This window comes from Peromyscus californicus, unplaced genomic scaffold (genome assembly GCF_007827085.1).
Source record: "Peromyscus californicus insignis strain IS unplaced genomic scaffold, ASM782708v3 Scaffold_3__1_contigs__length_106647218, whole genome shotgun sequence".
NCBI lineage: Eukaryota > Metazoa > Chordata > Mammalia > Rodentia > Cricetidae > Peromyscus > Peromyscus californicus.
The window spans coordinates 33,446,674-33,461,450 of NW_026294551.1; the positions used below are offsets into that span (position 1 = coordinate 33,446,674).

At 47.0% G+C, this 14,777-nt stretch overlaps 1 long non-coding RNA gene across 1 annotated transcript; it reads right to left on the reverse strand.

Moving 5' to 3' along the window:
- Positions 1–245: 245 nt before the first annotated feature.
- Positions 246–11,970, reverse strand: LOC128122479 (uncharacterized). Its single transcript, XR_008222447.1, has 3 exons — positions 11,756–11,970; positions 10,156–10,390; positions 246–1,007 (listed from the first exon to the last, which is right to left on the reverse strand). It is a non-coding gene; the product is annotated as an uncharacterized LOC128122479 (long non-coding RNA).
- Between the last annotated feature and the right edge of the window lie 2,807 nt (positions 11,971–14,777).

A 14,777-nucleotide genomic window follows, 5' to 3' on the forward strand; every position in this document is an offset into this window, starting at 1 on the left:
TAACTTAAATTAACCTGTTTCTCTTTATCTACCTTTTGCCTCGGGGCTTATTACCTTTCTTACTTCTGTATATCTTATTTCACTGCTTCTCTGTGTCTGGCTGGCATCTGCTTGGCTTCTTTCCCTGGGTGTGTCTCTCATTCTTCCTTTTTTTTTTTTAGCCTAGCGTTCTCCTCCTATATTTATTCTCTCTGCCCACCAGCCCTGCCTATTCTCTTTCTGCCTCGCTATTGGCCATTCAGCTCTTTATTAGACCAATCAGGTGCCTTAAGCAGGCAAGGTGAAACAGATGCAACATATCTTTACATAATTAAAAATACACCCTTACATTGTTAAATAAATACTGCATAACACACCTTTACACAGTTAAAGTGATATTTTGCAGGATAAACAAATGTGACACATCTCTGCCTGGTTAAAATAATTTCCACAACTACATATGAGGAGCTGAGTTTGAGGCACCTGGGCCACCTCCTCAACTCCTGATTTAGATTAAGTTCTATGAATACTGTGGTCTAACAATGCTTGGGCACCTCTGGGAGACTGTGATTTTATTTTGTATCTATTGATTGTGATGGTTTTGAAATAGTCACACGTCTTTTGTGCTCTTCCATTCAGTCTTCTTCCCCTCAGACATATTGACTCATCTTAACAAAGATACTAACGTGGAAGTCATGGTTGGTGACTGTGGACAGTAGGTCCTGAGACGACCACAGCCTCCCGCCTGCTCACTTCTGGATACTGTGTCATGAGGACACTCGAGCAGCCTGTGGAGATGCAGGTGTCTTAGGAGTAAGGCATCTTGCCAACACTCACATCAGTTTTCTATCTTCAGAGTAGGTACAGCATCAGTGGAGCCTTGAAAATTCACCACCATCCAATACCCAGAGCACATGATCAGGAGAGATTCTGCTCCAGCTCTGTCACTTCTGAATTCCTTAGCCACAGGCACTGTGAGACAGTAAATGAGGACAGCCCCAATCTCTTCCATGTGAGATACACGTTAGCTATGATGTAAGAGAAAAAAATAAAAACATAATTTTAAACAACTGATACCTACTTAGAGGTTGCTTATAACTATTTAACTCAGTCTTAACTAATTAAAAAATTAGATTCACTTAGTGTTAACACACACACACACACACACACACACACACACACACACACAAATAAAGCTGGGCATTGATGGTGTACATCTTTAATCCCAGCACTAGGGAGGCAGAGTCAGGAAGGTCTCTGAGTTCAAGGCCAGTCTGGTCTACAGAGTGAGTTTTAGGACAGCCGTGCCTAGCAGAGAAACCCTGTCTCAAAAAACCACACACACACACACACACACACACACACACACACACACACACACACACACAGCAACATAGCCAAGAAACTACAATGAAGAACCTATACTTCATAGGAGTCTCAGTGAAGTAACAATAGCCTTGGGCTCCCTTCCTGCTAGAAATGTCCACCACAACCTGACTCTCCTATATGTATAGAATAGTCTGTTGGATGAGAGGAAAAGTCATCATGTCCTAGATAAGTGGTTCTCAAATAAGTAGGAAAAAACTCATGAGAATGTTTGAAAATATTTTCCACACTCCCAACTCCAGAGAGGCAGCTTCAGGAAGCCTGAAGAAGAGCTTAGGAACCTGCATTTTTTAAGAAGTCACCAGGAGATTCTCATGTCATAGATCTTCAGGTAATACTTTGAAAATCACTGGGCAAATATAGTGCCTGCTCTACTGATGACATTAACTTCTGCTTTGATTATTTTTCTACTGTTGTGACAAAGCATGATGACCAAGGAAACTTATAAAATAAACTTAATTGAGGGCATAGTTACAACTTCATAGGATAAGTCTGTGACCATCATGGCAGGATACACGGCAGGAAGGCATGGTGCTGGAGAAGTAGCTGAGAACTTCTGTCTGATCCACAAGCACAAGGCAGCTGGGAATGGCATGGGCTTTTGAAACCTCAAAGCCTATGCCTACCGACACACCCCTGTGGTGATATTGTGAACAAATAAAATTTGCCTGAAGATCAGAGGGTAGAACAAGCCACTAGATTAAACATAGAAGGGCAGTGGTGGCACACACCTTTAATTCCAGCACTTGGGATCACACACCTTTAATCCCAGTACTAGGAAGGTTGAGACAGGAAGTGATATGGCTGGGCAGAGAAAGGAATATAAAGCAGGAGGAAACAAGAACTTGGTCTCTTTAAGCTGAGGAGTTGGTAAGGTAAGAGGTGGTGGCTGTGGCCTGCTCTGTTTCTCTGATCTTTCAGCTTTCACCCTGATATCTAGCTCTGGGTTTTTATTACAAGACCATTTAGGACTCATGCATCACACCCCCTCCAACAAGGCCACACCCTCTAATCCTTTCCAAACAGTTCCACCAACTGTAGGAACCAAGCATGTAACCCTATGAGCCTATGGGGCTGCGAGTTGGGGATGATTCTCAATCAAACCACCGCAACATTCAATAAGGTAAAGTGGAAACAACACATTCCACTGAGAATGGTGTATCACTTTGGAATTACAGTCAAAATAAAGGAGTGATTTGGACTTTGGTATGACCCTGGACAAGTCCCTTCCTTTCTCTGCACCTCTATTTCCACATTCATAACAAGAATAATCCTCACCTCCTGAAGATCTTGGTAAGAATTATGAATGTAAATTAAGAATTAAGAATAATGAAATAGGGTTTGGAGTTACTTTGAAACTGAATCTAAAATACCATCAATATTCAGTAAATACAAGAGGCCACAAATACGGTAAAGGGGCTGAAGAGATGGTTCAGTAGATAAAGTAATCACTTTGCAAACATAAGGACCAGGGTCTGGATCCCCAACACCCATATAAAAGCCAAAGCAGGTGTGGTGGTCCCCATGTAATCCCAGCACTCAGAGGCAGAGCCAGGGGGGTGTCTAGAGCGAGCTGCCTAGCTAGACAGGCAGAACTGACAAGTTTTTGATTCAAGTGAGAAACCCTGCCTCTATGTATTATATATTGGGTGAAGAGTGGTCAAGGAAGAGAGCCATTATCAACCTCTGGCCTATGCATGTGCACACATGCATACCACACACATACCTGAACCCCCACATGTGCAAACACACATACATACACACACACACACACACACACACACACACACACACACACACACACACACACTAACAGCGTTCTAAAAAGAAAGTAAGGGGCTAGAGGAAGCCAGGACCAAGTGCCTCCATATGAGGTCATGGTGAGGCTCACATAAGACGGAGGAACACGCTGTGCATGTACCCTATGCTGCACACAAAGCACTCCACTGGGACTATTTGTTTTCTCAATGTGCACTCTCATTCTGTTTCTCTGAGATTCATACACCCAGGATGCACCAAACATTCTGGGCTGATTAGTTTGTTGTTTGTTTGTTTGTTTGTCGACTTGATACAGGGTAGAGTCATCTAGGAAAAGGGAACCTTAATTGAGAGGTTGCTTCTATCAGATTGCCTGGAGGCAAGTCTGCGGGGAATTTTCTCAATTAATAACTGATGTGGGAGGGTCCAGACCACCATAGATGGGGCCACTCCTGGGCAGATGATCCTTGGGTATATAAGAAAACAAGCTGAGCAAGCCATGAGGAGCAAGCTAGTAAGTAGCATTCCTCTGAGGTCTCTGCTTCAGCTCCTGCCTCAAGGTTCCTGCCTCAAGGTTCCTGCCTTGAAGTTCCTGCCTCTAGGTTCCTGCTCTGCTTGAGTTCCTGCCTTGGCTTCCCTCAAAGATAGTCTGTGATCTAAATGTGTAAGCCCAAAAATTCCTTTCCCTCCTCAAGTTGCTTCTGATAATGGTGTTTTCCCATCATGATAAAAAGTAAACTATGACACATTCTTTTTTGAGGATCCAGGTTTTCAGACTACATTAAGCAACACCATGGACACGTCCTATAGCATATTAGAGCTGGTAGGGAGCTTAGAGTCCACTGAGTTCCCACTTGTTAATTTTAAAGAGGAGAAGATTGAAATCTTGAAGAGTTAAAGGATATGAGAAAGCCCCACATCTAGTGGGTGGCCTTGTCAAGTTGACCTTGAACCCTGTCTCTCAACCTCTAGATTTTCATTCTCTCCTCCCAGCAATATTGGTATTCCCCCCAAACATTTGGAGTCGGGGGGGGGGACAGACATTGAGGGGCTGGAGAGATGGCTCAGTGATTAAGAGCACACACTACTCTTGAAGAGGTCCTGAATTCAGTCCCCAACACCCATGTTGGGCAGCTTACAACCCCCTGTAACTCCAGCTCCAGATGGATCCAATGCCCCCAGCCTCTGAGAACACCTGCATTCAAATGCACACACATGAGTGCACACACACATACACACACACACACACACTTGAAAATAAAATAAAATGTGTAAATAAAATAGACTTTAAGAAAGGGATTGCTTTAATCAAAGTAGGTACAGAAGAGCCCTGGCTGTGGGTGTTAGGAGGAGTGGGGTTGAGCAAGAGTTCCAGGCCACTGACTGTATCAGATTCTGGGTTCCACGTTCCAGATGTGTTCTGTCATAGGGCCTATCCTCAAGAGATCCGTCACCACAGCAGAGTCTAGATAACATGCCCTGTCTATCGAAAGTAATGGGGGCATGGAGATGTGTGAAAGCTCCCTAGAGAGAAAATAGATCCAGTATCTGGTTCCCTTAGGTATTTATGGGGAAGTGAGCTTGAAAGGTAGCATGACCTTAGATTGGTTCTGTCACTCACCTGCTTTGTGACCTTGGGTCCCTCCCCTGGCCCCTTAGAGCCTCTGTTTCCTCAGGTACAAAAAGAAGAACACCTGTCTTTCAACTTCAGAGACAGGCCCTTCCAATTCTATGACTGACAGCACTCACATTCACATCTGTGTGATCCTAGACAGGGGTGCAGCAGTAGTGAAAACTTGCTAGCATGTCCCAGTGTCTAAGAATCAGGTTAAATGGGGTTTGCCAGCAACACGCTGCTTACTGAACACTGGGGGACAGAGACACTTCCAAAGCATTCATCCAGCAGTCAGTGGGATAAATGAAGGCGGAGAGATGTTCTCAAGTCCCGCCATGTCTATCTTCAGCTGTCCCAGAGTGCAGAGGGAGAAGGACCCATGAAGAGCCAGAGCCCGGGGAGCCCTGGATCCCTGAGCCCCACCCCTGCTCACTAAGCACCAGAGAGAATGCCGAGATCTAGGGCAGGAGCATGTGGAAAGAGGGAGACAAGTTGGCAGGAGCTGGGGATCCATCCCAAACATCCGGAACCCATTGCTCTCCCTCTCGCAGGCCATAGGGCTCCAAAAGCATGCTGGGCGGAAGATGGCGGGGCTTTGTTTTATTTTTGGATTTTGCCAAATCAAAAGAATTCGGGAAACTGGGAGAGCCGTTGTGCTGAAATGCAGACTCTGCCAGGTTGATGTGGGCCTGTTTATAAGTAATTCAATCTGAGGCCGGCCCGGAGGAACGGCAAGGGGCACACACAGGCGCACTCTAACCCAGGCGCAGGAGGCACACACACACACACACACACACACACACACACACACACTCAGACTCAGTCAGCACCACCCGTGGTGACAGGAGGCCCATCTTCCCTTGATGCTTCCTAAAAGAGTGGCCCAGGCATGTGGGCTCTCAGCCTGTATTCATTCATCCGTTGGCACCCATGATGAGCTCTGGGGACAACATGGGGAGCCCGGCAGAGGCGGTGCCTCCCTTCGTGGTTCATCTTTTCTGAGCCTATAAGCAGAGAGGAGCAGGGAAGAACTCAGGAATGCAGGAGAGCCAGCGTAGGAAGACAGGTAGCCCACACTGGTGGTGTCCTCTTTTCCGATCCCACCTTCCCCTCACTCTTATTAAGTAGCATTAAGGATCCCTTGATCTTGGAGAGGAGGGCCACCCTCCCTGATGCCCAGCACTGAGTCATAGCAGGTTTAAAGTGGATGTCTACCGCCCCTGTTCAGCAGCCAACCTGAGGGTATCAACACGTGACCCTGTTCCATCCACACAGCCATAAGAACACTCCCGTCCAGAGCATCTTTCCTACATAAAAGACAAAGCCGTTTTACCCTTCTGGAGCCCAAGTGGAACACAAACAAAATGGCTGGAGATGTAGTGGCACTTTTACAAGCGTGAAGCAAACCCTGTGAGTCCAAAATGCCAGTTGGAGAAGCGTGAACTGCATGCTCAACGCTACGGACCCAGCACACTAGAGCTGAACGGGCTTCTTCCAGACACCGGCCAAGGGAGACCAGGACGGAAAGAAAAGAACAATGAGAGGGATACTATTGGTAAAAAAAAAAAAAAAAAAAAAAAAAAAAAAAAAAAACACTGCTTTGCACTGGAATTTCCTGTCACTTGCAGTGTGTCCCTGTTGATGGTGTGGGTGTCGTCCAGTGAAAGCCAGCTACAGGTGACCAAGGATCCTAGCCCCGGGGAGAGCTTACTAAATCATTCCCACAACAGTTTCTTGCTCTTCGATGCAAGCTGATATTAGAATTACATTTGGAAGATGGTCTTTATTGTGTGTGTGTGTGTGTGTGTGTGTGTATGTGTGTGTGTGTGTGTGTGTGTGTGTGTGTGTGTGTGTGTGTGTGTGTGTGTGTGTAGGGAGAGCTGGGAGAGTTGCTATTTAAAAGCTGCTCTTGCTTCATGTCTAATAATAAGCCTTCAACTTCCTGGAGTTGAATTTAGCCAGTCACTCACCATGTGACACCACGTTATGTAACCTACCTGAGCCTCGCTTTGATCCTCAGCGGTAGCCCCTGCTTCCTAGGGCTGTTTTGAGGATTAAATGAGTTAATGCTTAACCTTAGAACTGAGTCTTAGAAATAACAGCTGATACACAGGAATTCCTTAGGAATACTGCTAATAATTCTGAGATGCTCCTCTTCTTTTCACGTGTTCATGAAGTTTTTAATCCTTTTTAAAGCTCCCATTGTATTCATTGCACATGATACTGTTGCATAAGGGCATTTTTATACATGGTGTTTTTGACATCTCTGAAATCACAATGTCTTTCAGAGAACTGTGTATGTCAGAGAAAAAAGAAGCCTCGTGTCCTTGGTGAGTTTTTTTTTTTTTTTTAATTCAATGCAATGTGCAGTTATCACTGGAGCAGCCTTCCTTGCTGACAGAAGATCACTTCAATAGTTCCCCAGGGAATAAAGGTACACAAAACGGGTAGGCACCTCTCTTGCCAGGGAATGGGGTTTTGAAGGCTTAAGAGAACAGCCACCCTTCCCAGCAGAAGTCTTGTTTTTAGAACTCAAAGGGTCTTGGGGAAGCCTAGGCAAATTTGTGCAAGGAGTCACCAGATCTGAATAAAGATAAATGTTTTTCTCAAAGACTTTACTTTTTCAGAGACATTGTAGGTTCACAACAAAGTTGAAAGGAAGCTACAGATGTTTGCATCTTCCTGTCCTTCACATGCAGAGCCTCCCTCCCCACCCACATCCCTCCACAGTAGAACCTTCATGGCCATCAGAGGACCCACAGTGACCCCTCCACCATCTCCCAGGGTCCAACCCTAGTTCTTCATGCTGTGTGTTCTAAGAATGTGAGCAGTGTGTCACAGCCTGTATCCATCACTAGATTAACAGTCTCCCTGCCTTAAGAATCTCCCGTGGGCCAGGCATGGTGCCACACACCTTTGATCCCAGCACTTGGGAAGCAGAGGCTGGCAGATCTCTGTGAGTCTGAGGTGAGCCTGGTCTACATAGTTCCAGGACAGCCAGGGCTACATAACGAGATCCTGCCCAAAAAACAAACAAACAAAAAAATCCTTTCTATGATACCTCTTCCTCCTCCACTCACTGCTCACCCTACCATTCACTTATTTCCTTACTATTGAGATCTCTACAGTCTTGCTTTTCCCAGAATGCCATGTGGTCAGAATCACTCAGTATCTGTTTTTCTCTTAGGAATATGTGTTTTAGGTGACTCCTTGACCTACCATATCTCCAGTGTGCATTTCTGGAAGGTCCTAAATAATTTATTCAGGTATATTTATCTTCTCACCTTCTGAAGGAAATTTGGTTACTTCCAAGTCTGAGAAATCAAAAATAAAGCTGATGTCTTACAATTGTGCTCAGGCATTTTGTTGTGGCCAGTGAGACAGAGAGAGAGAGAGAGAGAGAGAGAGAGAGAGAAATCTTCAACTCCTTTGGTAAATACCAAATACCAAAGAATGTGATTTCTGGATCACATGGTAAAAGCATCACATGGTCGGTTTTACAGGTCAACTTACCACAATTTAGAATCACCTGAGCAGGGAGCCTCACTTGAGGATTTGTTTGATTGTCTTAATTGATGTGAGAATACCCACCCTAAATGTGGCGGCATCTCCTGATAGCAGCCCAGCTCAAAAAAGATCATAGAAGGAAAAGTATTCACCTTTTGCTCGCTTGACCTTCCCTTTGGCTTCCTACCTAATTTACCCTGCTGCGTCTTCCTTTGGTGCTATTAACCAGTGCTTTCAGGCTTCCAAAGTTGAGTGAGGACCAGTGGCTCTCCAGGAACCCTCCAGGTCTTCAACACCAACTGGGCCTGCTAAGGCACCTGGCTTAGCAACTACTGGGTTCTTAGCCCCTCACGGGTGAAACAGCTGTTGTTACTATTTTGACATAGGCTGGTTTAATAGCTTCTTTTTCCCCCCCTTTTATGAGTTCTGTCCCTGTAGAGAACCCTGACAAATCTGCTTGATTCCTGCCCCCCCCCTCAAAAAAAGCCATGCTCTAGTCCAATGTGGCTTCTGCCACTTTGTGTCCCCACCAGTCGTGGATGGGCATTCCTGTTGCTCCACATCCTAATTACCATTTGGTGGTGTCAGTGTTCTGAATGTGGGTCATTCTAACAGGTATGTGGTAGTGAGAGGCTCACTGCCAGACTCACTGGCATTTCCTACCTAAGAGCAGCTGACGGAGAACATTTCCCATCTCTGTTAGCCATCTGTGCACTTCTTTGCTGAGGTGTCTGTTAAAGTCTTTGGCCCATTTTTTTGAATCAGGTTGTTTGTTTTCTTACTGCTGAGTTTAAGAGTTCTCTGTGTATTTTGGATGACGGTCTGATGACGTGACTTCTGCAAACATTTCCATGCCGTCTGTGACTTGTCTTCTCCTCCTCTGGACATTGTCTTTCACAAATCACAAGTTTCTCATTTAATGAAAACCAGCTTACCCCTTAACTTTCACAGACAATGCCTTTGTGCTGTATTTAAAAAATCATCAAGGTCGCAGGATTTTCTTCTATGTTATCATTCAGACAATTTGTAGCTTTGTGTTTCATTATGAAATCTTTGGCCCTTTTGTAGTTAACGTGTGTACATTCCATGTTTATATTCCTTGCTGATGTAGGGAGCCAATTATTCTTAGACCATTTGTTGAAAGCTGTTAGACTACTCTTTTTTTTTTTAATGTGTCTAGATGTTTTGTCTACATGTATGTATGTTTGTGTACCATATGTATACAGTGCCCCCCTAGGCCAGTAGAGGGTATCAGGTCCTCTCAGACTAAGGTTACAGACAGTCGTGGTTTGTTTCCTGGATGCTGTTAGGAATTGATCCTGGAGCCTCTGGAAGAGCAGCAAGTGCTCTTAACCACTAAATTATCTACACAACCCCAGATCGCTAATCTTTATTTAAGTCATTCAACCACCTGAGAAATGGGGTCACTTGAACACAAATGACATGACAGGTCTCCCCAGCAGGAACTCTCCAATGGGAGCAAAGTGAAGGCTGTAACCACCACAAATTCCAGAACTGAGGTTGTCTCTGAATTCATCTTGCTCTAGCACCCAATGTGGCAAGCACACCTGTATCGATAGGACTCCCCAGTAGACTGGAAGTCATGTAAACACGCATTTGGAGACAGAGGAGAATTTCTGATTAAAAAAAAAGAGGCCAAAGTAAGTCGGGATAAGCATGGCTTTCTTTTTTAGCTCCACTAGGTGAAATGAGTTGTGTGGGTTAAATTATTAATACTAGTAATAACTATGGATATGTGGATAAATGATATTGGAAATACATTACTGCTGTTAGCATTTATCCAGTGCCTTATCTGGGCACTGCCCAGCGTGTACCCCACAGGTTACCTCACTCTATCAATCTACAGTGACGGCAGTGGCACGTTTAACAGGTGAGGTCCAGTAACTTACCTACAGTCACACACTGGCTCACGTTCAAACTCAGCTTGCTTTCCTCCAGATCCTGGGTTAACCTCTGTCCACCACAGAAAATGGAGTTGCTTCAGTTCACGGTCCCTGGCTGCAAAGTGTGCGGTGGGGGTGGCTTCTCCCTCCTCTTGCAGAAACTGCCATTCCTCCTTAGCTCTGGGAGCATCGTCAAGTGTCAGCAGTGTGCTTCCTGCAACAGGTATTCGTCCGGCAATGGCTGCCATAACAAAACACCACAGAGTGAGCAGTTGACGCACCACACGTCTACTTGCCATCAAACTGGAGGTTGAAGATCCAAGGTCAAGACCTGTTGGAGTTCAGTTTCTTCCCCAACTTGCACATACTGCCTCCTCACTGTGTCCTCACCTGGGGAGGAGACAGTCCTCTGACTCATTTTCCCCATTGGGCCCCATCCTCATGACCTTATATAACCTCAGTCACTTCCTGAAGTCCCTATGTTCAGATTCAGTCAGATTGGGGGTCAGGGCTTCAGTCTGTGAATTTGTGGTGGGAGGCGCAGTTCAGTCCATAGCAAGCAGTTAAGTCACGGTTGTGTCCTTTAGAAGAATGAGACCCACATGTACTCCCTGTTCCTTGCCATGTGAGAGTGTGTGCCACCTTGGGATTCTGCCAGTGAGAAGGCTGTCACCAGATGTCACCCTTGACCTTGTACCTCCAAAACTGGGAGTCAAATAAACCTCCTTTCTTTGTTTAGAAAAAAATAAATAAATAAATAACACACAAGAGAGAAACTCTCCGCTGACATCTAGTACTAAGTGTGTCCACAGTCACAGATTTTTGGATCCAAGACGAGGAAAGCAGATCCAAACTCTGCAGGTCACAAATCAGCTCATGTGACTTGCTCATGTGAGGGGATTTGCCTCAAGCCACATAGCTGTAAAGGCTGCTGAACATGAAGCCAGGGCTCCTGGCTCCAAGGGAGTAGTAGTAGTCTTTGCCATTGAGTCTCTGCAGTCTTGGTTGTCTTTGTTGATGAGGGAGGGTGGTGATTGGGACAGTTTAGATCGGGTCCCCAATCATGTAATTACATGTAAGCAGCATGTAATTCACTTTATATATTCGTGAGAGCCTGGGATAGCAGGTACTATCCACTGGTGAAGGAAAAAAAAAAAAGAAACTGAGGCTAAGAGATGAGGTACCTTACTGGAACTCACATGGCTTGTGATGGTGGAACCAGGACCCGCACATCTGAGCTGTAGGTGACAGCCAGGGGGAACCCATGGTGTCCTAGGGAGGTGACTTCATCGCTCTGAGCCAAGATTTCTGACCAGGTTAAATGTGTTAGACACTCAGGATCCGCCCTGAGGAGTGTGGTTCTGCCAGGAGTATAACAGGGTGAGGAAAGAAAAGGATGGCCAGCCTCACCCACGCAGCGAGCCCATGTCCGTCGGTCTCACCTAAGACACCAGCACGGTCGCGTTTACTCCTTTTCCCTCTACCTCCAAACTCTCCACCTCTTTATCAGTGCTTAAAACCCGCCTCACAGACAAGTACGAACCGTGCCAGCCCACCCTCCCCTCGGGCGGCAAAGGAAATGAACTTGGCATTCTAGAATCCTCACCTGGCACGAATCACGAGGCAGCCCCCAGGGACCAGGGACAAGGCTGCCTGTCAAGCTGATGGGCCATCTCAGCTTCCCTCCCCAGATGGAAAAGGAAGGTGCTTACAGGAGAGAAGGTGGACTGCTGCTGGCTGTGGCCCAAACATGACAGAGGCCCCCTCGCTGCCTGCCGCTGCCTCTGGCCCAGGGAACAATACGGAGGCGCTGTCAGGAAGTGACGCTGAAATACCATCCACTTGTACCTCCTTCAGCCCCTGGCTAAAGGAGGTTCCTGGAGGGAATATTTTTAGTTTGACAAATGAAAGCCTGGGACCGAGGACAGGAGGGATTAAGGGAGCTCTTCTCTGACACTCCTGGAGACGGAGAGATGATGAGTCAGATACAAAGGGCTTAGGCGCGACTTCGCAAGACATTCCTCAGGCGTGAGCACAGGCAGGCAGCCTCTGGAATGCCTCCCGCTGGCCGCCAGCCGGTCCTGGGAGGCGGGCAGGCGAGGAGGGGCTGGCCCAGGGAGCAGCTCCTCCGCCCTCCCCTTGGCACACCGTTGGACAGCAGCTTGGGGAGATCAAAGAGGCCGCCCCAGTGCCTTTCCGGAACTGGGATTCAAAATCCGGGGGACACTGGGTTCGAAGCCAGCCTTTGCTGGGCCCTGGCTGGTATGGTTTGGTGGCTCCTCATTTCTCCCAGCTTCCTTCAGTCGTCTTATTTACATGCTAGAAGTGGTCCTGCCTCAAGAAGATGTGAAGATGAGGTTGCAGCTTTGAAAAGGCATAGGGACACTGGGGACATAGTTATATGAGTAAGAAATCTTGCTCCATAAACATAAGGGCCTGAGTTTGAAACCCCAGCATGCAGGTAAAAAGTTGGGCATAGCTCTATGTGCCTGGAAGCCCTGCGTTAGAGGATGCAGAGGCAGATGGATTTTCCAAACAGAGAGTTCACTGCCCAGCCAGTCCAGCTGCAAGGGTCGGCTTCAGGTTCAGTGAGAAACTGTATCTCAAGGTGGTAAATGAGAGAGCAATAGAGGAAGACACCCAAAGTCCTGCTCTGGCCTCTGCATGTGTGCACATACGCACATGCACCTGCACACTCATACGAGCGCACCACATACGTACCCAAGTACAGAGCACACAGTGATATGAAGAGCGTCTTCTAGGTCACCCCAGAAATGGAATCCAAATCTCTCACTACAAAGAGAGGCACTCGGCACTTAGTGAGCGCTCCTTATAAGCCACTCTGCTCAGAGCCCTTGGGCTGCTCAATCACTCTGGGAGGTGCATGTCACATCTTCTTCTCCCAGACAAAGACACTGGAAAAGTGGTGTGGCTTGCCTCGGGTTGCAGGGCTAACCTCTGAGACACTGGCACCAAATTTGCCCTCCCCGACTCTGAGGCCCACATCTCGGGTCTCCGTGCTGGAGAATCACTGGGCACAGAGCCAGGGAGTGGACTCGAGCAGCAGGTGGGAACAAAGGAGTTGCCTGGGCTGGAGCCTGGCCCTTGGCAGCTGGCCACTGTCATTGTCACAGCCCCACAGCAAAGAGTGGGCAGCCAGGGCGGGCAGGGGTTCTTTAAAGTCAGAACCTGCTCCCTTGGGGAGAAGAGAGACTAAGGCAGCCTGGCTGGCTTCTCACTTTTCAAACAGCTGGCTTGGGTGAGCACTCCCAGGGACTCAGCACCAAGTCATTGAATGAATTCTACCCCTCCAAAAAGAAATGCAAGCCCATGATGAGCCACCCAGCCTACAGTCCACACATGGCCTACCAACTATGGCTTGGCCCGTAGTATGACTTTCCCATGACTACTCAGGGGCCACTGCTGTGTGCTACCTCTCAGAAATGACAGGAGGGCGGCTTTTGTCCTAAAATCCATGTCATTTACCTTGCTAGCACCCCCCTCTTGAATAGGTTAATCTGTCTGACTAACTCACTTTTGTCCCCTTGTGGGACTTTGATAGACCTATTTTGTTTTAATCTAAAAATAAAAGGCGGCCCATGAGTTCAATTATTTTCTCCACTTGGAAGGATAGAAGACGTGAAAGGGGGAGAGAGAAAGGAAAAGAAAGTGAAGGAAAGTGGCTAAGGAAGAGTGGAAGTGAGCATGGGAAGAGGGAAGGGACGGAAGGAAGAGGGGAAGAGGAAGCTTCCCAGAGGCCTCAGATTCTCACATTACCCTCCGTGTGTCAGCAGAAGGACACATTGTCCCACAGGTACTAAAGGCCATGCGACTTCTAGCAGGTCCACTGTCTCCTCCCTCCAGGGAATTCACCCCTAAAACCCATCCTAGAAATGGGGGGTTAACTAGTGTCCCTGCTACATTCCCTCATTCCATGTCATTCTGGAAGATCTATATGGAATCTCCTGAGACCCTGGTGTCAAAGGGAGTGTCGAGATTCTATATGGAATCTCCTGAGACCCTGGTGTCAAAGGGAGTGTCGAGATTCTATATGGAATCTCCTGAGACCCTGGTGTCAAAGGGAGTGTCGAGATTCTAATGACCCCCGCAGGCTCGTGTGTTTGCGTACTTCTCTCCAGGTGGTTATGCCATTTGGAGAGGTTGTGGCACCCTGGGACGTGAGACCTAGCTGGCAGATGTAGGTCACTAGGGGTGGGCCTTTAAGTGTGGTGATATTGTGTTCCCCAAAATATTGTGCACCCTAATAAACTTATCTGGGGTCAGAGAACAGAACAGCCACTAGATATAAAGGCCAGAAAATGGTGGCACACACACCTTTAATCCTAGCATTTCAGAGATAGAGATTCATCTGGATCTCTGTGAGTTCAAAGCCACACTGGAAACAGCCATGCCTGGTAACAAGAGCCTTTAGTCCCAGGAAATGATGACAGAAAGGTATATAAGGCATGAAAACCAGGAACTGGAGCTGGTTAAGCTTTTAGGCTTTTGAGCGGCAGTTCAGCTGAGATCCATTTGGATGAGGACTCAGAGGCTTCCAGTCTGAGGAAACAGGATCAGCTGAGGAACTGGCAAGGTGAGGTGGCTTGTTCTGCTTCTCTGCTCTTTCA